The 26,572-nt window shown below is 41.8% G+C and overlaps 1 long non-coding RNA gene across 1 annotated transcript in view; it reads right to left on the minus strand.

The window, feature by feature from the left end:
- The window catches only part of LOC118352427 (uncharacterized), a 64,983-nt gene that overhangs the window by 19,767 nt on the left and 18,644 nt on the right, over positions 1–26,572 (minus strand). Inside the window, exon 4 of the long non-coding RNA XR_004809557.2 lies at positions 5,046–5,104. This is a non-coding gene — a long non-coding RNA (uncharacterized LOC118352427). The remainder of the gene's footprint in view (positions 1–5,045; positions 5,105–26,572) is intronic.

A 26,572-nucleotide genomic window follows, 5' to 3' on the forward strand; every position in this document is an offset into this window, starting at 1 on the left:
TGGCAGTGTTGGTGCCATCTTGTCAGGGTAATATGAAGGGAAAACCTACCCAAGGTTGGAGTCCATGCAAAGGGAAGAAGGAATGAAGAGTAAATAGTATAAAACTAAGCTTCTAATCTATCATTTGAGCCTTTGGATGCAGCCACACCTAAATTCAAATCTACCAACTGATTTTTTTTTCCAGTAAGTTAAGCTTACAAGTTCCTTTTCACTTTATCCCACTGAGTCAGAATTCTGTTGCTTTCGACTGAGAGTCTTGATTGACTCAGCCCTTTCTGAGGTGCCCATATTACAAGATATCTATTATTTGTAGAAACCATGTCCATCTTCACTTTACCCATGGATTAACTACAATAGGGATGGATCCTTTGCATCTGGGCCATGTCTCATGTTTTACAGAATGCCTTCACCCAGGGCAGATATTCAGAGTGGCCATCCTACTTGCTCGAGCCAGCATCTGTCCAACATCTGTTCCAGTTGGTCCATCCCCATGCTACACGGATTGATAAATATTTAGGATATCACCTAGATGATCACCTTATACCACAAACCCAAGCAGGGACAGACCAAAGACTGGTGTCACAAAGCACATTTTTAAAGACCACCAAGGTAAGACTGGAGTGACCCCTCCAAGCTAATCAGCAACCAAACTTGGGTTTGAAGCTGGGACTTGTGTTGCAAGGCTCTTTGCATCTCCCTACGGTGTATACAGAATGTAAATATATGTTATATTGTCCTCTTATTATTTATCAGAAACTGAGCTAATGGATTTGAATCCCGACAAGAAACCTCAGGAGATTGGTTTCATCATCTTCTTCATTTTGCATATGAGGAAGCTGACACTCATGAGGTTAAAGTTCACCTCGCTAGGAAGTGGTAAAAACAGGATTTAAACTCAGATCTGCCTTCTCACAAAAACTGCGTGGCTTCTACCCTAAGAATCTAGTTACAGAGACAGGTTATGTAAGCCTTTATTAATCAAAGTGTCCCTTGCCAAAGCAGGGCTCTTTACTATTATGGTCACTTAATACCATGGCTCTGCATACATGTACTCCAGGAAATCATATTCCCACTGACATGGCATGCAAAACACAGCCAAGCCTACATGAGTGCCCGGCAGACTGTGAATCTGTTCCACTGTTACCAGATGACATCAGCAACCAAGCCACAAAAGCCTAGAAATTAATTCCTATGTTAATCACACACCCCAAAATACTTTCTGTCAAGAAAGAGGATTGGGAGTGTCTCATGCCCAAAAGACATCATCTCCAAGGCCTGTAGTAAATATGTGCAGCATTAAGTACATTTCTGAAATTGAGAGGGAAGAAAGACCTCATAGATCGTGATTAGGATTAAATCCCTAGTTTTTTAAGATCCACAAACCCTCCTGGAATCCTGGGTTTGATTTCAATTTTCTGAGACATTTGTTTCTCGGTCTGGTCTCTAAGTAAGTCTCTGCTCTTAGACATTATGTTTAGGATGGTGACAGAAGCAAAACCTCCACATGCACCTAATGTCATATTTTAAATATATCTCTGAAAAGTTGGATGATGACCAGATCTTCTCCCATTCTGGTTCAAGAAGCCCACGTTTATTTAACTGATACATAATAAGCCCATTTGCTTTTACCTTTAACCTTTTAAAACATTCTGTGGTTTTCATAAATTTCCTTTTCACATATGCTGTGATACCCACTTCCATTTTCATTATATATGAAAGCTGTGCACTTTCCATCAAGCCCAGTTTTTTTTTTTTTTTCTGTAAGAATCCACTTCAGAGTATTTCAAAGCTAAGTAGAATTTCTTTCCAAAAGCTAAGGAAGTTTCCCCCCTCATCTTTATTTGGACCTATATAATAGGATCATTGTAAAATGTGATGGAGGTATGAACCTCTGAAATATTTATTTGAAGAACAAAGGTTCCTATGGTTTGGTTTCTAGTGCCCATCATTTTGTCAGTCAAGATAGGATGGATTTTGCTGCAGTAACAAACAGGCCCCAGTTTCAGGACCTTAAAACAGCCAAGCTTTATTTTCCATTCACAGGATATTTTTTATCACAGGTCAGCTGAGGACTCTGTTCCTTATGTTCTCATTCTGGTACTGGACTGACAAAGTAGCCAACATCCAGAATCTTGCAGGTCACCACGTCAGAGAGGACGATAGATGTGATAATTTGCGTACTGGCTTTAAACTTCCACCTAGGAGTTCCTGGGTGACCCAGTTGATTAAGCATCCAACTCTTGATTCTGGCTCAGGTCATGATCTCAGTGTCATGGGATCAAGCCCCATATAGGGCTCCTTGCTCAGTTCGGAGTCTGCTTGTCCCTCTCCCTTCTTCTACTTACTCTCTCTCTCAAATAAATAAATAAATAAATAAATAAATACATACATACATACATACATACATATATACATACATACTTAGAAATAATAATATATGAAATAAAACTTCCACTGAGAAGTGACACATCATTTCTACTTACATGTTGTGGCCAAAGTAAATCATTTGGCCATGGTTATTCCTAATTCCAAGTGGTGGGGAAATGCAAAAGTCTTTCATATCAAGGTCAAGAAAAATGAGCAGCTAGGGTGACCTCCACTATCACCACACCACACCATCTGTGAGAAAGGTGTACATGATAATAATGACTATAACTCATCTTTATTGAGTGCTTACTATATGTACATGTGAGTTTAGACATTTTGCATGTATTGTCTCATTTAATCTTTGGGACAATTATCTGAGATTGGCAACTCCACCCCATTTTAAAGATGAGGAAGCGAAGCAACAGGAGAGGAGAGTCATTTGCCCAAGGTCATCTACCTAGTAAGAGACTGTACTGAGACTTGAATGCAAGTAGGTAGGCTGGCTGTATGTAGATCCTGTGCTCCTAGCAGCTATATGATGCCTCCCACTGTTACCGTTGCTACTATGACTAATACCACTCTGTTAGCATAATTTCCCTCATCCTTGACTCTCATGACTCCTGTGGGGATTTCCTGAAAAAATAAAACAAAACTGCCCCCCTGATGTAGAGATTATACACTTCCTGGTTGGATGGACACTTAGAAATAACCAACAAAATGAAAAAACAACTTACAGAATGGGAGAAAATATTTGGCAACCACTTATTGGATAATATCCAAAATATACAAGGAACTCCTACAACTTGGTAGCAAAAATAAGAATTAATTAGTTAATCAATAAAAAACCCAATTACAAAATGGACTGGAATAGACATTTTTTTTCCTAAAGAAGACATACAGATGACCATTAGATATATGAAAAGGTACTCCATATCACTCATCATTAGGGAAATGAAAATCAAAACCACAGTGAGATATCACATCACACCTGTTAGGATGGCTGTTATCAAGAAACAGAAAATACCACGAGTTGGTAAGGATGTGGAAAAAAGAGGACCTTGGGGTGCTGTTGGTGGGAGTGCAAACTGGTGCAGCCACTGTGGAAAATAATACGGAGTTTCTTCAAAAAATTAAAAATAGAACCACCCTACAATCCAGCAATCCTGCTTCTGCATATATATAGGAAGAAAATGAAGTCACTCTCCCAAAGAGATATCCAATGTCCTGTGTTCATTGCAACATTATTCACAATGGCCGAGACATGGAAACAACCTAAATGCACATCAATGGGTGAATGGATAATAAAATGTGGTGTATACCTGAAATAAAATATCATTCAGCCTTAGAAAAGAAGAAAATCCTGCCATTTACAATCACATGGATGAACCTGGAAAGCATTCTGCTAAGTGAAAGAATCCAGACAAAGACAAGTACTGCATGATCTCACTTAATATGCAGAATCTAAAGAAATCTTTTTAATTAAAAACAGTTGAACCCATATTGGATAAAATGGTGGTTGCCAGGGGTTGGGGTGGGGAAAATAGAGACACTGGCTAAAAAGTTACAAACTTTCAGTTATGAGATGAATCAGGTCTGAGGATTTAACATATGACACAGTGACTATATTTGATAATGCTCTGTTGTATAATTGAAATTTACTAAGAGAGTAGAACTTAAGAGTTCTCACCACAAAAAAAAAGGGGGGGGGAATACATGAGGTGATGAATGTGCTTATTAACTCAGTAGTGGGGATCCTTTCACAATGTGTCCATGTATCAAATCATCACATTGTATGTTTTAAATATATTACATTTTTATTTGTCAGTTATATTACAACAGTGAAGAAAAAGAAAAGACTGTGATTTCTAATTCAGAATTTTTATACCCATCTCTCTTGGCTAAGGTAAGAGAAATAACCTATCTCAGCCAGCTAGCCAGATGGGTAGTCAGGAACTTACAAATTACTCTTGGTACTTCCCTATTCCTTACCCCTGCACCTGCCATCCTCCACTACCAAGTGTTTGCACTTTTTCTCATCTCTGTTTCCCATATCCATTCACTTATTTCTAGCTTCACACCTAGCTCAAGCCACCATGTGTTTCTCCCTGGACCACTGTAGTGGCCTCCCTTTGAAACTGGCCTTCCAGCTTCTACTCTTGTCCCAGTCTATTCCCCATCCTGCAGCCCAAGTGATCACATCTGAGAGTGTCACCCCTTTAGTGTGATTATGTGATAACTATCTCTCTGAGCTCCTGGATCCAGCAGTGTTTGAAGCCAGACACCCTTACTAGCTTCAGCTAGTTTTCAACCCCTTGCAACTAGTTCATCTGGCTTATACTTACCTATTTCCCCTACCATTGTAGACATCCCTTAGTTATCTGTGTACTCCAAGTGGCTTATCCAATGTTCAGTACATATTAGATACTTGAGATGTTTGCAAAAAGGAATTGATCTGGATGATAATCAGAGTTTTGCCCTAGATGAAACAAGGCCTTAAAAGGGAAAGACTTTGGCTTTGTCCTTGAAAAACCCACAAAATGTCACCACTCAACAACGCAAACATCAAACCTAATGGTTGACAACAAAGTTATGTCTCCAGTTCTCTTCTTCATCAAGCATTTCTTAAGAACAGTTTAGGGAGTTTTTCTCACTCCCTTAAATGTGGTTTTTTTACTTACTTCCCAACCCCCAGGAAAGGCTCTCATCTCCTGGGCCTCTTTCATTTTCAAGTCCAGCCCTGGAAAAAAAAAAAAAATGTGCGTGTAGAAAATCCTGTAATTACCGGATCTGATTTTCATTTGAACTTTTCCTCTCTGACATCATTGCAAAGTTCTTTATGAATGGCAGCCAACAAGGCCCCGATATGTGTCTATGATAGAGAATCTGCTGGTGTGTGTGAGTGTACAAATCTGTGTTTGAGTGAATTTGTCAAGGAAAGTGTATAGGGTTGTGTGTTTCTATACATGTTTGAGTGTGTATGTGAATGAGAGGCATGTCAGTGAATGTGTATTGGATAGATGGATGTGTGTTATGTGTGTGTGTCAATAGTGTAAGTATGTGAGTAAGTAGGATGCTATGAATGAATTAGAAGTGCACATGCATCTGCATGTACATATGAGTGAACATGGGTGTGTGCATGTGCATGTAAGTTAACAAGAGGTTTACAGACTTGGGTGGTATTTGAAAAGATGTAGTAAGTGCCAGGCAAGAAGAGAAGAATGAGAGGACCCAAAGAGAAAAACACAGTGCAATGAGGATGAGCATAAAGTCACAAGAGGTCCCATCAAGGGATCAGAGGTAGAGGGAGACCTGGGATCTCCAGGCAGAAGGAGCTTGTGTAGAAAAGCAGAGGTGTGAGTGGTTGAGGGTGGGCTGTCATCATCCTCAGAAAATGAATCCACAGAACAATGCCTAGCTGGGTCCCCAACAAATCACTGAAGAAAAACAATTAGATGTGCAAAGCTCAGAACAGGATATGTATTTTAGATAGAAGATCCTAGGAATTTTGTAGGGAAAAGTAACCCTGCAATGGCAGTGGCCATGGTCTTCTAGGGTAGATCCCTGTCTTATCTAGAACATAATGATGAAAGACAAGAACTCCAGAGCTGGGCTTCATGGGTTTGAATCTAAGCTCTGATGCATCATCTTGGGTAAGTTAACCAATTTTCCCTGCCTCAGTTTCCTTATCTGTAAAATGGAGAATATGGTGGAATTTGTCTCCAAGGACAGTTCATGATGATGGTTAGATGAGCGAACACATATAAGGAGCTTAAAATAATGTCTCACTACTTTTTAAGACGTATTTATTTATTTTAGAGAGAGTCTGTGTAAGCAGGGTGAGGGCGAGAGGGAGAAAGAATCTCAAGCAGACTCTGCACTGAGTGGGGAGCCTAACGCAGGGCTTGATCTCACAACCTGAGATCACAATTTGAGCTGAAACCAAGAGTTGGACGCTTAACCTACTGTGCCACCCAGGCATCCCAACACTTGGCTATTTAAGTGTTCACTTATCATCATCATTTCTGTCACCGTCATCCTTTCCTCCAAGCATTAAGCTGAGCTATAAATGTGATGGGCATCTTATCTATGTTTGCTGAGTGAAAGAATGAATGAATGAATCATAATGCAGTGCTACTCAAACTTTCATAAGCGTGTGAATCAACTAGGGATTGTGTTAAAATGCTGAGACTCTGAGCTTCTCACAGGCCCTAAGTGATGCTCAGGCTGCTGGTGCACATACCACACTTTGAGTAACAGGGTCCTATAGTATCCACTTATTTGAGAATTTAGAGGACATAGTTATTCTTATGGTATACAAACTATGGATATACATGGAGTGGAATGCAAAGCTCACACATATTTTAAAAATAAAGCCAAAATAAAGGTTTTGAAGACAAATAGAAAACAATACCCTCAGGCCCATCTGAGATTCCTGTCACACTCCTGTGATACACATGGAGTTCCTGGAGAAGAAAAGTTTGAGAAATCCTGCCTACCCAATATCTCCATCCTGGAACATGCCACAGTGAGACAACCCAGGGGCAGTCTTAGAAATTGGTAAGCCAGTCCATATGGTGTTTCCAGGCTACTGGGAGGAACTTTCTTCCCCCAAACATCTCTTTCAACCCCAGGTTCCTGCAGAGTTAAAAGGTGCACCAGAAGGGACATTGGTTTTTGACCATCCAGCCTCTTCCCACTCCAATTTCCCTTCGGTGGATTGTCGCTGTGTATTGCCAGATACTACCTGGTAGGATGGCATGACTGCCCACCACGTCTTCTCGCCTGACTCCTCAGCCTTCTTTTCAGTTCTCTGAGCATCTCTGATGAACCCACCACTGTCTGGAGCAAGCCAGGGTTGGTTCTGTTGCTTCCAAGCTTCCAAGCTATACAGTCTAATCAATACTCTATCATTGCTTTGGGCAAATGCATTGATTCCCAATAAATAAAACAAAAAGAAAAAGAAAACATTGAAGCAAAAGTTACAAACAGCCTAATTACTTCTAACAATACAAGATCAATTAAATGAATTATGGGATAGTCATAAGAAGAACTATTAAACTGCCATGAAAACTAAAGCAGAAGTCTTGCAAACATAATATCGAATTCAAGATGCTATGCCCAGTAGAGTACACACTATATGATTCTATTTGGATACAGTAGAAAACAAGCGAAAGTAATCTATGGTGTTGAAAGCAGAACACACCATTCTTGTTGGCATGGTCAAGACCAGGGAAGGGACTGGAATGTTCTATTTCTTGATCTGGGTATTGTTTCCAAGGATTGTTTTGTGAAAATTCACTGAATCCTGCTTTATGATATGTGCATTTCTTCTGCATGTACGTTATAGTCTAATAAAAAAGTTAATAATTAAAAAACTAGTTTTAAAATTTTGCTTCATAGACCACAGAAAACCACATGGAATTCCTCAAAAACCACCACATTAGCGCAGAGGGGACCCTGAACACTTGGTAGGGGCCAAATGAATAAGATTACAAGCTTCTAAACACAGTGCATCCAGAGTAGGTCCATTTATATCTCTTCTACATATTAGGGAAGGATGGAGGGGTTCACCAGAACACTCAATTGTATCTGTAATGTAGTGTTAAAGTATCTAAAACAGGGCGAGAGAGAGAGAGAGAGAGAGAGAGAGAGAACAGATACCAAGCTCTATTGGGATTTTGTTCCAACTATCAGACTCTTTAGGAGCCGAGGCCTCCCTGGCTGGGACCAGATCTTATCCATATCCAGAATCTAGCACAGTGTTGGGTTAGCAGTCAGTACTAATGAGTGTTTGCTGAGTGACTGAGAAATTTAAAACGGTAAGATCACATTCTTTAAAAACACTGAGCTCCTAGATCAACACTTGCCTGAACCCCCTCACCCACATTGTCAAGCTTTCAGTTATATTGCATTTCCTTTTGTGTGAAATCCAATTTCAGTTGGGTTTGCTAACACCTGAACCTGAACAATTACAAGTCTTAAACTCTTTGTGCTACCGTGTCCTTACTTGTGGTCCTGGTATGAACACATGGAGGACATGAATTGTTAAAAGCACAGACTTTATTTATTTATTTTTCATATTTAAATTATTTGCTTTATTTTTTTAAAATTTTTTATTGGAGTTCAATTTGCCAACATATAGCATAACACCCAGTGCTCATCCCACCAAGTGCCCCCCTCATGCCCATCACCCAGTCACCCCAACCCCCCCCGCCCACCTCCCCTTCCACTACTCCTTGTTCATTTCCCAGAGTTAGATATCTCTCATGTTTTGTCACTCTCACTGATATTTTCACTCATTTTCTCTCATTTCCCTTTATTCCCTTTCACTAATTTTTATATTCCCCAAATGAATGAGACTATATAACGTTTGTCCTTTTCTGATTGACTTATTTCACTCAGCAAAATTCCCTCCATGTCCATCCACATCGGAGCAAATAGGGGGTATTTGTCATTTCTAATGGCTGAGTAATACTCCATTGTATACATAGACCACAGCTTCTTTATCCAGTCATCTTTCGATGGACACCGAGGCTCCTTCCACAGTTTGGCTATTGTGGACATTGCTGCTAGAAACATTGGGGTGCAGGTGTCCTGGCATTTCACTGCATCTGTATCTTTATCTTTGGGGTAAATCCCCAGCAGTGCAACAGCTGGGTCGAAGGGCACATCTATTTTTAACTCTTTGAGGAACTTCCACACAGTTTTCCAGAGTGGCTGCACCAGTTCACATTCCCACCAGCAGTGTAAGAGGGTCCCCTTTCCCCACATCCTCTCCAACATTTGTTGTTTCCTGTCTTGTTAATTTTCCCCATTCTCCCTGGTGTGAGGTGGTATCTCATTGTGGTTTGGATTTGTATTTCCCTGATGGTAAGTGATGCGGAGCATGTTCTCATGTGTGTGTTGGCCATGTCTATGTCTTCCTCTGTGAGATTTCTCTTCATGTCTTTTGCCCATTTCATGATTGGATTGTTTGTTTCTTTGCTGTTGAGTTTAATAAGTTCTTTATAGATCTTGGATACTAGTCCTTTAACTGATAGGTCATTTGCAAATATCTTCTCCCATTCTGTAGGTTGTCTTTTAGTTTTGTTGACTGTTTCTTTTGCTGTGTAGAAGATTCTTATCTTGATGAAGTCCCAATAGTTCATTTTTGCTTTTGTATCTCTTGCCTTCATGGATGTATCTTGCAAGAAGTTGCTGTGGCCAAGTTCAAAAAGCATAGACTTTAGAGTCCAGAGACCTAGACCCAAATCTGTGCTCCATCACTGGCTAGCTGCAAGACCGTGGGGCGGGGGGGAGATATTTCATTGCTCTGAGCCTCAGTTTGTTCTGAGGGGATGGCATCTGCTTGATGAAGCTATGGGACATATTAAGTGACATGAATTTGGAAAAGCTCTTCACGCTGAATATACTCCAGAGTAGCACTCATTCTATGGTGACTGCACACAAAGCTCTTTTTCCCAACCCCACCTCAAAGATCCCATATACCAAATGATCAAGTTATGTGAAAGTACTTCCCCATGCCATATCATCATCATCATCATCATTATCATCATCATCATAAGATAGACTGATTTATAGAAACCAGAGTCGAACACAGGCCAAAGGGAAGCGAAATTGTTCTGGAAAACAAACCAAGGAGAGAAAGTGTGCACAAGTGGAAGAAGCAGGCTCTGAGCCAAGCACGAACATTGCTGTTGAGAGGAAGACAGGGCCAGAATGAAAGAGAAGATGAATATTTTCAAGCTTTAAATGAACTCGTTCTCGACTCAGTTCAGAGAGAAAAGTGTAGCCAGATATAATCGAGGGATGACAAAGAGCAAAATATTTGTTCCAGTAAATACACTTGTCTGTCCAAACTCACTTGAAACATTTCTGCTTTCGAAAGAAGTTCTTAGGAACTGGGAGCCGCAAAGAATCACCTGGTGAGTGGCTGTTCCAAGAGGCAGCTCAGCGCTTCCAAGAAAAGGCTGCCTGGCCCTGAATAGTCCACGCCCAAGGCCCCGGGCTGGGTGACAGGAAGGGTGGCCTCAAAGGGGCTTTGTACACACTGCCACTTAATGAGCAAACCTAGACGAGCCACAGATGGGGCTCCTCCGACCACAGGAGACGTAGGGAAGGGACAGGGGGACGAATAGAGGCTTCACTCCAGAGAGAAGGGAGGGACACTTGCTCTGTCTTTTTCACTGTCTTGTGCATAAATGTCCAGCCACAGTCATGGGACCTGGACAGGGCGAGGATCTAGGATAGCACTAGCCAACAGAAAAACAACACAGACCACATCCATTATTTTAAATTTTCTAGTAGCCACATTAAAAAAAAGAAAGTAAGAGAGAGAAAGAAAGAGAGAGAGAGAAGGAAGGAAGGAAGGAAGGAAGGAAGGAAGGAAGGAAGGAAGGAAGGAAGGAAGGAAGGTTAATTTTGATTTTACTTAATTCAATATGCCCTCAATGCTATCACTTTCAACATGTAATCAATGTAAAAGTTATCAATGAGCTATGTTACAGCTTCTTCCCCCCCCCCCCCAAATCTTCAAAATCCAGCCTGGTGCTTTATTTGCATTTAAGACACACGTCCCTTTGATCTGAGCAGCCTCCCGGGCTGAGCAGCTACCCTCTCGGAAAGCCCAGCTCCAGACGAAGCCAGTTCGTCCATCAGTCGCGAGGACTTACATTTCATTTTCCTGTAAATCATAAAAAGTCGAACTTTCAGAGGAGCAATACCTTTCAGAAAACAGATTGACTTATTTCACTCAGCAGGGTGCCACGTTCATCTTTGGCCCTCTCTAGTAGGTGTTGGGGGGTTCTCTAACTTTCCATCTCTTCGTGCCCCCTGTTGCTCATTCTGTTTCTGTGCTTTCTCCCTGGCTTTGTCTTCCTCTCTTTTCTGCTTCTGTCCACTTGCTGTTCTACATCCCTCTCTGCCTTCATTGTTGTAAATCGATCTCTGTGGCTCTTAAAATTCACCTTTTTCTTATTCCCAAAGCAACAAAAGTGAGAGCCAGGCTCAGGGACAGGAAACAAGGAGGTAGGGGAAACCCTACCTAGATGAGCTGGTGGGGAAAACTTCTCTGAAGACAAGTTATCTGCAGAGATGCCTGCGAGATGATGAGAGTGGCCATGAGAAGCCTACTCTCCCATGGATAGGAGAAGACTGTTCCAGGCTGAGGGAACAGAATGTGCAAAGAATGGGATGAGTTCCAGCAACTGAGAGGAGCAAACAACCACCCTGGAGAGGAATGGTGTGAGAGGAGGAAGAAAGGGTAGAGCAGGGGCAATGAGATGATGGGTGGATAAACCCAACACCACTAGAAAGACGGTTTCTCCTTTGGATCAAATCTCATGGAGAACATCTAAGGGATCATTGCTACAGAATATTTTATAAAGTAGTGTTTCGTGCTATAACTTGAAAAGGAAACAAAAGTGACACCAAGGAACTGCACATACAAAATTTATATACAACCCTGTGGATTCAGTGTGAGACGGTTTTCATTGTTAGACATGAGGAAAGAAAAGCATGCACAACAGTGACGGGTTGCATGGAAACTTTGGAGGGAAAGGGCATACACCATTGATTGGGTCCTCCTTTGCAATTTCATGATGCTATCTCCCCTGAGCCCACCTAGCAGATCCTTCAAAGGAACTTTTCATAATGAGTGTGTCCTTGAAGGCTTCCCTGACAATGGAGTGATGACCTCAGATATGAATCATCCATTGCCTTGTAGACCCAATTGACTGTCATCCCTGATTATTCTGTGACAGGCAATGGGTCCCGTCAAACACTTTTAGCCTACTTCTTGTTACCCCCAGTGTCTTTATCCTTTTCTGTCTTTCTTGTGCTTCTCAGACTTAAATGTACATTCAAAACATCAGGGAGATGTATTTTTTCAAAATGCAGATTCCCAGCCCACCTCCAAATAACTTCTGGTGCAATCTGCCTGGCGCGGAGCCCAGAAATCTTCCTCTCACCAAGCGCCCTCTTACCAGATGGTTCAGATGCAAGTGGAGAGGCGGATGCTATTTTACGAAATACTGACCTACGGCAACACTGCCCCACAGCCCTTTCTGTGATCAGAGAAAAAAGCTCCATATCTGTGCTGTTTACCATGGTCTCCACCTCCCACATGTGGCTGCTGATCACTGGAAATGAGGCTAGTGGAGCTAAGAAAGTGAATTTTTAATTCTAATTAATTTTAATTTAAATGGCCACATACAACTAATGGTATAATGAGCCCTTCTTCCATTAATAAAATTCAGGGCAGTGAACTCCTAGTTAGGGAAGTTCTTTATAGACTCTTTAAAGAAGCTCTTTATAGACTTGTGTGCCTGATTACTCATCCCCCACAGTTAAATCAGTTTGGAGATACACACACACACACACACACACACACACACAGATTTTTTTCTTACCGTGAGCTTACCAGTAATTATCATTTACTTCCAGGCTCATCAAAGACTCTCTTGTCCAATATTTACCATCCCCAGAATACCAGCTAGATCCAACTCTCAGTATGCAATAAAAGTCAACTAAGGCAAGGCACAGACACTCAAAAAACTCTCTTTAAAGAAAAACTCAGCTTTCCTCCTCTCCTGCACTCGATACTTCTTGTGTGAGGCTCCCTTATGGACCCCAGCTGCCCAGAGCTCATGGAGGTCACTAGAAAGTAGCTTAAAGAGGAAGACAGTCACTCAGCTTCAGGGGCAGAATAGAGTCGTTTAATGCCCTTGAACAAGATTCTTTCACCTGAGGACCTTAGTTTCTCCATCTGTTAAATGGAGGCACTTTGGCCAAATGAGCTCAAGGATTCTTTGAGTTTTAAAAATCTTATTTAAATTAACACAATTTAAAAAAAATTAACACAATTTGCCCAAATGTACCAAGATGGCCATGATATAACTATACATTTGTTAAATGAATAAGACAAGTTTCCCGTTTGGGGAATATATGTGAAAATGTACACATGCATAGACTATTATCATATGTAGATAGGCACACACATTAGATAGGAATTTAAAAAGATATCCACATAAAGAAAAAGTTCACAAGTGCACACACCAGAGTGTCACCAAAAGTTACAGCCTCTGGGATGTCCGCGATCAGCATCTACAGGTCTTGGCAACATGCGACTCCATTTCCAGGTAACCCCAGCTAATTTCTATGCTCCCTCTTTCAGTCCAGGTGATTTGGATGGGTCGATTCCACCGGCCCTCCCCAGCTGGCCTGATGGGCATGTGACCCAGACCTGGACAATAAGAGCGCAGCTTCCCCACCCCTCCCCGCCCAGTGGACCAGGCTGCTCAGGACCCAAGCCAGCCAATCAGAGTCAAGCCAGGGCCTTGCGTTGATCAAGAAGCAAGGACACTTCTTTCCTTTGGTAGGAGGTGAGTCTGGAGGTCCCTTGGGGTCATCTTTAAGGCCAGGAGGGTGAACCTGCCTAAGGAGAACCCAACTCTGAAGACGCCATGGGGACCGTAAGAGAAACAGAAGCTGACTGTGCTTTGATCTCTGGATGCAGCTGCGTGTGAAGATCTATCTACCCTGGACTTTGTAGAGTATTAAGTCAGTAGATTCCCCTCTCATGCTGAGGCCACATGGGGCTGGCAGTGACTTGCAGCCTTCATTAATATATAGGTGGCACTGGCTGTAGGGGAAGGGAACAACCTCCACTTTTTTTTTTTTTTTTTTTTGAGGGACTTCTATAGCTGTTAGATTTTTCTCCACAATGAGTATACGTTTACGCTTTAAAAGTACTTTGAGGGACACCTCGGTGGCTCAGTGGTTGGGTATCTACCTTCGACTCAGATCGTGATCCCAGGGTCCTGGCATTGAGTCCCACATCAGGCTCCCCGCAGGGCAATGGCTCCTCCCTCTGCCTATGTTTCTGCCTGTCTCTCTCTGTCTCATGAATAAATAAGTAAATAAAATCTTTAAAAAAATAAAAGTACTTTGAGGTCCTTGATCTTCATAATAAGCCTTATGGCGTATCATGACACACTTGCATGTGGCTTGACACACTGGCATGTGTCAAGATCTTGCTATGGATCAAATGCTTAACTAAGCATTTTCCATGCCCCATCTCATGTGCTATTCACTCTCTCCCTAGAAAACAGGCCCCATCATTAGGACCATTTCCAAGATGGAAAGACTGAGCCCGGAAGGTGCTAAGCCATTGCCCAAGGTCCCATGGGTCATAAACAAGGGAGACTGGACTGGGACCCATGTCTGCTGGCCTCCAAAGACCCAACTGAGGCCCTTCTGGATTCAGGTGTAGTGGTAAGAACATTTGACACAAAAAGCTTCTTAACGAAGCTCTGTCTTGTGCACTAGAAAACAAGCTCCGCTCTCAGCTGAATACGCCTACCACAGTGCCTGGCACGGAGGGGCTCCACAAACATTTGCCCAATGAGCGGGTGAATGAGTGAATGAATAAGATGTAGTAGTATCAGAGACCCGAAGAGGCCAAGGTATGTGAAACACCCATCTCAGGCCAACATCTAAAGCATTCCTTCCAACTTCATCAGGGATGTATCTTAACAGCTCAGACATGCTTTCCAGTTGAAAACATTCATTTAATTAGCAGGCATTTTCCAAAACGGATGTGCCTTTCTCAATCACTGTGTCTGCGGCGGACATTTGTTGAAAAGGTGCCCCCCTCCCCCAAACATCAAAGCGTATGCTCCGCAGACCTTTCTCCCCCAATTACTTCCATGGAAGAAGGACAGCCGGGCAGACGGGAAATCGGTCACAACATGCAAGATGTTTTCCCTTTGTAAAAAAGATGCTTGTGGTAGAAGGTCCTTTTTGGGGAGGAAAAAAAGATAAAAAAAAAAAAAAAAAACAGCCTCCATGTCTTTTTTTTTTTTTTTTTTTAATCTGTGTCTTTAAAAATCTGTTTCTTTTGTCTGCGTGGGCTGTTCGCTGTGAACTGCCAAAAGTCATTTCTCATTGAGATCTAGCTTCCCCTCCCCAAAACAGTACCAAGAACGATCTGTAAGATACTGTGTCGCTGGGTTTGTTGTATTTCTTCCTGATGTTTGCAGCTCCTGGGATGGGCATACCGGCCCTTGTGTTCTGCTTTGGTTTGACCGTTTACAACTCAGTTGGCACAGAGATTCTGTGCCTTCTTCTCTTTGAGTCCCTGCATCCTAGAGCCTGGGGCGACAGTCACTGTGAAGCGGAGATGGCATCTATATTTTGGAAGGATGATGTTCCTTTGGAAAACATGATTCTTCCAATCCACAGACACAGAGCTGGAGTTGGTTGGGTCGACCCTTCGCCCTAAACTCTTCCATAGCTCCCCATTGCCATCTGGAAAATGCGTGGCTCACAGACCTCAATTCTGCATACTCTCTGACCTCAACTCTGCCCCTCGTGGGCCCCAGTCAAGTAACTTATCTGCCGCTTCCAGCATCCTGCTTCCTCCCTTCCCCATGAGCTCCTTTCAATGTTCTCTTCCCCATGCCTGAAACATCCTCTGTGTCCCTTTGTCATCTTCACTCCATTAATTCTACTCAGTGTCAGGTCTTGCACGTCACCTCCCCCAGGAAGCCTACCTTGCTCCACCCCTCCAGACCTACTGCAAGAACTGAATTAAGTGCCCTCTCCAGCACTATCACAGTGTATGCCCTCCAGCACTGGCACCCTATTGTAAATGCCCCTTTATTTCTCCATCCCCTTCACCATCCTGAATGCTGTGAATCTGAGGCCCTCTGGCATAGAATAGGCCCTCCGTGAACAGCTGTTGAGGGAACAGGGTAAGTATCAATGAATGGGGTAGGGTGGCGGAGGTAGCATAGCATCCAAGGAGAAAGTACACAGAAGAAAGTACAGGGAGAATGATTTTTCCTCATTCAAATGGTTAAACTGCATGAGACACCTGGGTGGTTCACTGATTGAGCATCTGCCTTTGGCTCAGAGCATAATCCTGGGGTCCTAGAGATCGGGTCCACATCGGGCTCACCACAGGGAGCCTGCTTCTCCCTCTGCCTCTATGTGTGTGTGTCTCTCTCATGATTAAATAAATAAAATCTTTTAAAAACAAATGGCTGAACTGCAGAGTACTGACCATGATCCTGCAGGTGCCCCAGGATGCATGGAAGACCAAATGTCCCCCATCGTGGTCCCAACAGGGAACCAGGGGATAAACTTGTCCCTACAAGGCAATGCCAGCCCAACTGGACTGCTCACAGCTCGCTAAGCACTGCCTTTGCCCCACAGCCTGAACAGCAGATGTCGCCTTCCAATTAATCCACTGGGAACGAGCCTTCCAGGTCATGGAGAAGGTAGGTGTGAGAAAAAAAGGCACAGAAGGTGGGAAAGTAGAGATTCTTGGAAGAAGTGCTCGCTTTCCTTGGCTTTGGGTTCTGTCTTTCTGCCCAGCAACTGCTAAAGAGCCAGAGCTTGAGTAAAAACAGGCAGTGGGAACCAGGTGGCAAAGACTTAAAAACCAGGAGTGTCCTTTCCCTCTAAATTTCAGAGTCCCAGGAAAGGTCCTTGCTACCCTTCGCTTGCTCTGACCTGTGGTACTTACCAGGTAAATGGACTTCGGAATCTTTCTTCTCTCTGGGAGTTGCCATGTCCCCACCTGCATGGAGCCTCAAGGGCAGGAAGTTTCCACTTCTGCTCTCACTGTATCTCAAACCTCTCTTCTCCAGGCCATAATTCTAAGAAAAGTGCGAGGGACTTCTGGCTCAGCAGGTTTTCTTCATTAATAGAAAGAATGCTTTCTTGCCTCAAAATGTATGCTTGAAAACCATGTTTAGCTATTTTAGTTTGAAGCTCACTCTGCCTGGTGTTTGAATTCTGTCTTCGAACCTTGCAGGCTGTGTGATCTTGGGCAAGTGCACTAACCCCTCTGAGGTTTGTCTGTAACGTGGGATAGTCACAGACCCCTCTTGGGAAGTTTCGTGAAGATTAAATGAGATGATATACACCAGGCACCGAGCATGGCTCCCGGTGTCCACAAAGTACCAACCACCGGCAATTATTACTCCTGCAGAGGAGTCCGTTCCCTTCTTGAATGATGGTTTGTGTGAGACCACCGTCTTTTCTCACTCAGATTTTGTAATCCTAAAATAGTAGGTCAGATAAACAAAAATAGAGGTTTCTGTCTTACAGAAATGTGGGGCCTCAGCAAATGCAGACAAGACAAAGACCTGGTTTACAGTGACTCCAGGATGTATCGTGAAGAAGCTGTGTTATTTCTGTTGCTAATACATTCCTGATAGCCATTGTTTCCTGGTTATTTGCCTCTTTGGCTCTGATTGGCCAAGTTCCAATTTCTTGAGGTTTTTTTTTTTGTTTTTTTTTTTAACTGCATTTGGAAGCTATGTTATGAAAACCTTGGAGCCTCCACGAAAATGAAAACTTCCTTTTCTTCCCTTTCTCCCCAGAGTATGGTGGCCAAATACCCCTCAGATCTGGATGACTGTCCAATTTAAAATGCTCTGTAACAATGACTCCTTAGGCATCAGCTGACCCACAAATCACAGTATTGGGGGATCTAGATCGCGCTTCCCTGCCTTGCTGCTCACTGAGAAGTGGTCAAGAAAAATCCTTTGATAATTCATGCCTCTCGTTTTGATTCAGATCATTTCACTCTGTGTTCATGGTCTATCTTGCTTTGTCTTTGCTTTTTTTTTTTTTTTCCTTTTTTAGCCAAAAATGTTGGTTAAAAAGGTTTGAGAAAAACCAAAATGCCTTTCATTACCACAGGGTACGGGAAGGTGTTGTAATGACACCACTAATCAAAGAATCCATTTTTTCCCCGAATGCCTGCAAGGATTTGGATAATCCTACAAAGTCACAGTCTTGTTTTCTGCTCCGTGGTGGCAGGCCAAAAGACACCCACACGGAAAAAAAGCAAGCCAGCCCCACAACCTCCAAAGACAGCTCCTCAGCTGGACTCATTTTCTCCTTCTCAAAGTCTCTTGATGGTATTGTTGACTACCCAGAATCAGCCCCAAAGTGCCTGTCCACACCCTCCTCCAGAAGACCAAGAACATCACCCCAAAAAAAAAAAAAAAAAAAAAAAAAAAGTCCCAACCACAGTAACCAGGGGTGGAGTGCCATCTGCTGGCCATTTTTATAAGACAGCTTCGTGCATTGCCCAAACCACTAAATGTCCCCCCATTTCAAAACTGCCAGAAGAATTTGATAGTAGCTTCAGGCATGAGAACAAACGGTTATGACTATTAATATCCTATTATTTGTAATAGGCATTTAGAAGTAAAGCCTCCTTCTCTTTAACCTTTTTTTTTGAAGCATTTAAAGACATAATCAGGAATCTGGGAGAGATTGGTTCTGCTTATAATTGCTTTTATTATCGTCGTGGTTGTTGTTGTTACAGTGTTATACTGGTGAATGATAATAATAAAGTCTTGGGAACTTTGGTTTTACACACTCGTAATCAGGACCCCTAAATCAGTGTATCATAATTTGCAAAGGGATTTATGGCCCCCTAGCAAGTTTATGAGAGCTTAACACAACAAAGGCATAATAATAATAATAATAATAATAATAATAATAATATATATATATATAGGAATAAAATAAAACTGAAAAGAATGAGCTTGTTTCCAAAGGAGCAAGAATGCAACCAACGAACATATATTTGGGGGATTAGGTTGATATGTTTCATGTGAAAAATAGGAATTCTTTACTTAAGATCTTACGGGCTTATTTCTTTTCTCCAGATTATTACATTTTTGGAGCCTAGTAAAACACAGAGAAAATACTGGAGCTTCTCCTTTTTAAAGAATGTTGCCTATCCTGAGACAGAAAACAAACTGTGCTGCTTTCGAGCTCCCTTGTGCTATATCCCTTTGGGGTTCAGACTGTAGGCTCGCAGAATTGACAGAGGGTAGGGGACACGTTTCTTCAAAAGAACCCATGACGCATTTTTTTTGTAACGTTCTCCAGGAAGCATGTCGAGAAGACACACAAAAGTCAGATATTCTTGCTCTAACTGCACCCTATGGAAGTTTTCCTCAATGATCACCTACATACGTTTAGACAGATCTATGGGAGACTGTCCATGTCGCGGTCCCCGTGCTTAGAAGGGCCTGCCCTGGAGAAGGCCTGTGCTCTGGCTGGACGTCCACAAGCTTTCTACACTGAACAAGTCCTTGGGATTCTAATGGTTTCTTTTCTTTGTGCTTTGCTCAGGCTTTCAGAGGCACCCACAAGCTTCAGTCCTCTCTGCAAAAGGAGGATTTGTTAATAGTTCCTAGTATTTTCAGCTCCTTCGTTCATTTCCTTCCTTTCAAGTATTTTTAGTTCCTGAGATAAACCCTCATTTATAATAAAGTCAAAATCCCTGGAAAACATTTCGTCAATGAAACATCCAACTTTGCTGTTCATTATGTTATTGAATGAATGGGTTGTGTTTTTTTTTTTTTTTTTTCCTCTTGAAACCTGGAAACCGGGTCCTGATTATTTAAAGGCAGACACAAAGGCAGAATTGGGTGGGTTTGTTTTTGGTTTCGTGTTTTGTGTTTTTTTTTTTTTTTTAATGTTTTAAGATGTAAAGATTTTATTTAAAATGTTTGCTCTTTGCGGTAAAATAGCCCTTCCAAAGGCACGAGTTTGCTGGGACCAAATCATTCACTTTAGGAACCAGGCTATGTCAGCACCCGATTCCATACTGGCAGATCCGAATTAAATGTATGTCTGAGTCTCTCTCTTTCTCTGCTATTGCATATTATTCATGGTCCCTGGTCTAACATGTTGAAATTTTGAGGCATGATCAAATAGCATTTTTAATTGAAACTCGTCAAGTAAGAAGTTCTATTTCTTTTCTCTTTTAAAAAAGAAGTTCTATTTCTTTACAGGGTTCTTTCATTTTTTTCCCCTCTCCCCCCCACCCCGCACCGCCCCCCCCACCCAACGCCAGAAATTTGGGGAGGTTTCTGCAATCATCGTACATTTGAAATACCAGCTGCTAACTTCAACCCAATTTTCTGCCCTGTTTGAAAAGGATTTTTTGTTTGGATTTAGTGGGGTTAGGATTGAGAAAGAGAGAGCCTGCGCAGAAGATAGAGAAAAAGACAGGGGAAAAGCACACAAACAGTTTTGCTTTGAAGTTGCTGCATAATTACTGTTAAGATCTATCAAAATGTACTGAGAAGGCTTGCTCCTTGCTCAAATCTGATGAATGAACAGGCAAGCAGCGCCTAGGAAGACTTTTAAGAGGAATGGATCAAATTAAGAACACGAAGAAATGCAACCAAGGTAGATCGAAAGATGTTGTGGTTTTTGTTGTTTATGTGTAGAGAGGCATCCCAAAAAGGCAGAGAAAGGCAGGAAGGTGACAGAAGGGAAAATGAGAAAGAAAAAGAAAGAAAGAAAGAAAGAAAGAAAGAAAGAAAGAAGAAAGAAAGAAAGAAAGAAAGAAAGAAGTAATCGTAGGGGGGTGAAAAAGAGAGGAGGGAGGGAAAAAGGATGGAAAGAAGGAAGGAAGGAAGGAAGGAAGGAAGGAAGGAAGGAAGGAAGGAAGGAAGGAAGGAAGGAAAGGAAGGAGGGAGGGAGGGGAGGGAAAGAAATAGGGACAAACATTTACCGAGCTGTTTAATCCCTGTATGTTCTCCTATTCAAAGCTGTGTCTGTCCTTGATGCAGCAATTAAACATTACGTATAAAACACAGAAAGAAGGGAAACACAGTTTCCCTTTTCATTTCCTTTGTTGGAATACTGGCTTGGTACTCTAAAGAGAAAGGGGCTGCAAAGTTGGGAGACTTTGTCTTCTTTTCGGCAACCCTCAAACTAGCAGTCCCTCCCAGGCCAAGTTCCTGATGTCACAGTGCCCCCTGGAGTACTGCCTGCAAGGGACCCTAACTTCCAGCTCCGACCAACGTCCCCACTCTTTACTTGTTTTTCTTACAATGGGGAGGGAAGGGAGGGGGGCAGAAGGGGATTGGAAAAATTTTAAACAATCTCAGAACCTTTTGAAGAGCTGCCTCTGGCCAGGGGAAAGGAGGATTTCGAGAAATAACTTCCGATTTATTTCAGATAGTTAAGGAGGAGGGGGCAGGAGGGAATAAAACCCTTCTCTTGGTGTGTGTGTGTGTGTTTTTTTTTTTCCTTCCCCCTTACCCCCTTAATCCTATTTTAGTTGAGGTCTGACCTTGGAAATTTCCAAAAGACTTTAATCTCCTGTACTCCAAATTGCTAAAGGGAGCTGAAAGAGAGAGTGTATGCATGTGGGTAAAAAGGCGGTTTAAAATTGTTTATTTATGAATGGGTTAGACTTTCCTGATACTAAGAATGTTAACTAGTTCATTAGGCTCTCTTCCTACATTTAAATCATTTTCTTTTCTTTTCTTTTCTTTTTTTTTTTTTTCTTCAGACAAATCCATTCAATCATTAAAACTCAGCTGAGAAAAATGATCTTAAGTTATGCCTTCTGCCCCTGGGCAGGTCTGACCCACTCAAACGTTAATATTCTCAGATAGCTAGGAAATGCCATTTGGTATTTTTCTGTTACTACATTGCTCTTCTCCCACCGTCACCCCACTCTTCCAGAGAAAACAAATTATCTTCATGTAAAAAAAAAGGGTAAGGTGGTTTGGTGAAGGGAGTAGAAAACAAGAGAAGAGAGTCATTTCCCAAAATATTTTTCTAGATCTAAAAGAAATCCAAGCTCTAGGCAGATCTCAAATTTAGGGAGGTAAGAACTCATTGAAATCATTAGGTATTTCATTTTTCAGATGAAAGACTCTCATTTTGCCTTACTGGGTAGAGTTCTGATGTAATTTGAAGTGTCACTTTGGAGGGGCTTGGGTGATTAAGTCTTTTTCATTTCTTTCATTAAAGGGCCGATTTTCCTGATGTGGGTTATAACTTCGTTCCAATCTGAAATTTCACCCACCTCTCGCTCCCCCCCACCCTCGGAAAAGGTCTATATGTATGACTGATTTTGAAAGAATAACAAATCCAGTTGTATACTTATTTTTTTTAACTGCTTTTGATTTTATTGACCTACGAAATGCAAAACCACTTTACTATCATTCTCAAAGGTCCATTTTAAATCACGAGATACGTCAAGGTATAATTACATTTAAAACATTCGGTAATTATAGGAAGAAAGACTGGAAAAAATGGCTTTAAAAAAAGGGATTATTGGAAGCAATTGACTCTCAAGAAATGTCTGTCTTTTATAAAGTTCATAATTTCCCAGTAAATTCTTTTAAGTTAATAAACATTTTCAACATGAAGGGCTTTAGAAAGCACCTCCCCCTCATCTGCCACCAAATATACACACACAGAAAAGGAACCTAAAGTCTTTTAAAATATGCAGGTTTTTTTTTTTTTTTTTTTTTTAGAGACCTCAGAAACGGAAATATTTCTCAGGAAATGTCAAACACGGACGTCTACATAATATCTACATGAAATAATAAATCAAAATCAGCTTTTTTTATCTGACAAAACACAATAAACGGGTCTGGAACATTATTTTTGTACATGTTTTTAGCTCTCAAAATACCCAATAATAGATAATGCCCCATTGGGAAAGATAATGTGTGTTTTCTTGTACCCTGGTGGGAAAAATATTTTTTTTTTTTTTTGCCCTCTGTAAAGGAAATTAGATATATATTTGGGGGGGGAAAGAATATAATGTTTCACTGTGATACGATCCAACAAAAACCCAGGAAATTCGAAGTCCAACTGATGTTCTGCTAAAAATTCACACCATTGTGCCTCTTTACTGACAACAGATTTAAGAGCCCAGAATGTCTGCGGGAACCTCAAATTTCCTGACTGCCAACCTCTCATGTCTAAACACCAAATTGTTATTTAAACATTAGGCAGCCTTGCGAGGGTTGCCTTTTTTTTTTTCCTTTTGTTTCTCCACGTATATATATATTTTTTTTATCTTTGCTGGTACATGTTTCGTCTCACCTGAAATGTATATATTGCATTTTAGCCCCGGTGACTGAATGTTTTCTGGGGAAACAATTCCTTTTTCAGCAAAAAAAGAACTTACCAAGAGAGGAAAAAAAATCATAGAATCGTGGGGTTTCTGAGCAGAGGGAAACCACCAAGAATACAGAGCAAATGAAAAGGAAATGATAGATAGAATGCAAAAGTGGAGAACCGGAGGTGAGGGATCCCCCTTATTTGTCAATACACCCGGAAAAACATTAACATTCAGGGAATTGCACCTTTATGAAAGTTCCAGTTACAAACTCAGATTCTAGAGTCCAGCACACCGTCAGGAGCCCTTTCTAAATATTTCGGCTCCCCAGTTCCGCACCATTTGTAGATTCCAGATCATTAATTTACTACTGGATTGTTAATTACAGCGGCGTAATGGAAAACCAGGCTTGTAGATTTTATGGACGCTGCACGCTGCTTCTGTACAAGTGACTGTTGATATTTTCAGGGACTAAAAACTTAAACTTTAACTGCATTTTAAGTATCTGGGGCTGGGGCGAAAGGGGCTGGGAGTGGATGCTTTGAGCTGCTAAGTAGTTAGTTATTAAAATGGGCTTTGAAGCTCTCTCTTGGTGTATGTCTGCATATTTTAAGGATCCCGGCAAAATAACTTTTTTTTTTTTTTTAATGCACCTAATTTGGATTTCATTGAATTTTCTGCATCCACCGATGTTAGGATATTTTGGTGAATTTAATTCCCTCAACCCCTCTGTATGAAAGAAAAGAAACTCTTTCTTGAAGAGATTTAAAAGGGAAGAAAAATCCTTTTTAAAAGGCTTAAGGGAGGGGGGGGTGAAGGAAATCAGTGGTAAGAAGGCTTTATTTTCTAAAGCTCAAATTCCAAAGGAGGAGGACTGTCTACGTAAGAACTGAAACTAATTTACCTGAATTCCTTTGTCACTGCCTGGCTCTTGACTAGTAAATGATTCTTTTCACTAGCCAATAAAGGCAAATCAAAAGCACGTTTGAAATGGAAGGGTGGTGCCAGGCAGTCCTCCCCAGATGGAAAGCCCGCTTGCCATGATGTGTTTGTTTTGATTCCCCCAGGAGGATTTTCAAAGAAGGTGCTGGGGTTTGGGCCTCCCTACTTGGGCCACCCTACTCCGATGGGCAAAAGAGGGGACTCATGGGCTCCTTCCGATGCGTAGACTGGTAGTTCGGTACTACCCAGAAGGGAAAGAGAAAAGTACCTGCCTCTGAGCCAGGTCGACAAGCCAGTAGACGTTTGGTCTTTGTTTCACTCTCAAAGGCTTGTTTTAGGATCTCTGCCAATACGAGGGGTTGGGGAAGTGTTTGTCACTCTTCAGAAACAGCTAAGACTTTCTGTACCTTAATATCCCTACCTTTGTAAAAACAACAGCAATATTCACTGCCTTCCATCCTAGAAAACATCAGAGAAGATGAGGATCTTAAAAGCAAGCAGCTATATGAAAAACACTGTGATTGAAACACAACACGAGGACAGCCCCTTCCACTCCTGACATCTCGTGGGTCTGGATAACAAAGAATGTACAGGAGAACGGCATAAAAAGTGCCTAATAATGATTCCTAATCAGCAAAAGTACCCAAGTCACAGGAGGCACGCAACAGTGAATATTTAATCCTGGAAGAGGTCATAGCTTTTCAAGCTCACTCTTACCCATCTTAAAACTGGGATTATAGGAAATCAAGTACACGAAGAAATGAAGAAATGAAGATAAGACTTCTCAAAATTCACCGTCCCTGGGTTTTCCACGCTCGAGTGGAGTTTTGAGGCCTTGTTTCCAGACAATGACATGCACCCAATTGAAAAATGGATGAATTAAAGCTTTTTGCTGTTCTCCCGTTCAAATTGGATGGGTTACCTAATTTGACTGAGTGCTTAGAAATTAGTCAATAAGGCAACTAATTAATAATTTGGCTAGGAGGGAAAAAGTCAATTTCTCAGCCGCACACAGATGTAAGGCAGGGAACATCTTGAGGTGGCTCATGACACAATTTCAGCAGTTTACCTTGTTGCACTGAAAATCTGCAGGCCTTGTTAAAGCAAGAATTTTGGATTCATTGCATTTTGTATTTGCCTTTTTCTTCCCAATGGAATGGTATCTTGGAGAAAAAAAAAATGGTGGGCAGAGGGGGGAAAGCTGTGAGCAGTAATTAATTTAATATGAGATATAGTCACACTATGTTCTATATGACACGTATTTATAAACTACAGTGCATTGTAATAATGTAATCGTGGTATAGCAAGTATTTCCTACATCCTAGGTCCCATGTTAAGTAAGTACCTTGTATACCTTATTTTATGCTTATAGTCCCATAATGAGGAAGGCACTATGCTCCCCATTTTATAGGTCACAAAACAGGCCCAGAGAGTACAACCACTTGCCAACCAAGACCATACAATAGCAAAGAAAATAGCAAGATTTTGAACCCAGACTCTTGATGTCAAACCCTGCCTTCCAATTCCTTGCCCTTGTGAGCATAGGGAAAACTAGTGAGGGGACTGGTTGCCAATTTTCTTCCTGCCTGGGGAAACCTGAATTGCTTCTAAGACTGACCTTAGTTTGCTGTGTGTTGGTGGACAAGGTGTGTCTCTCTGGGCTTCAGTTTACCTCAAAGTCAAGGAGGTTCTCCAACAATGGGTCCCATAAAATAACCTTATCATCCAACACTCCTCACTCAAGCAAGAAACACATTCTTAAGAAACCATCCAGTGTTCTGTCTGTCTGTACCCAGAGAGATCCCCAAGCTGAAAAAGGCACTAGTAATTCTAAATTCTGGGATGGATTTAAAATCTGGATCTCTTGGGGATCCCTGGGTGGCTCAGCGGTCTGGCGCCTGCTTTCAGCCCAGGGCGCGATCCTAGGGTCCCGGGGTTCAAGTCCCACATTGGGCTCCCTGCATGGAGCCTGCTTCTCCCTCTGCCTGTGTTTCTGCCTCTCTCTCTGTGTGTGTGTCTCTCATGAATAAATAAATAAATAAAATCTTTAAAATAAATAAATAAATAAATAAATAAATAAATAAATAAATAAATAAAATCTGGATCTCTTAAGAGATCATTTGGAGCAGTTTCATGAGTTTGCTTGCGAAGAGCAAAAGCAGCCTGGGTGTGACTCAGGCTCTACCACTCCCTGGGAAAGTGGGGCTTCGAGCTCCCTGAGCCCCTGTGTCCTCGCCTGGAAAATCAGGACAACAGCACAGCAGACAGCAGAGATGTCACAGGCCTGGTTCCAGACGGCTGCCACAAAGCAAACATCGCCATAAAGAGCCAAATGAATGTTTTGGTTTT

Source organism: Canis lupus, chromosome 26 (assembly GCF_003254725.2).
Source record: "Canis lupus dingo isolate Sandy chromosome 26, ASM325472v2, whole genome shotgun sequence".
Classification (NCBI taxonomy): Eukaryota; Metazoa; Chordata; class Mammalia; order Carnivora; family Canidae; genus Canis; species Canis lupus.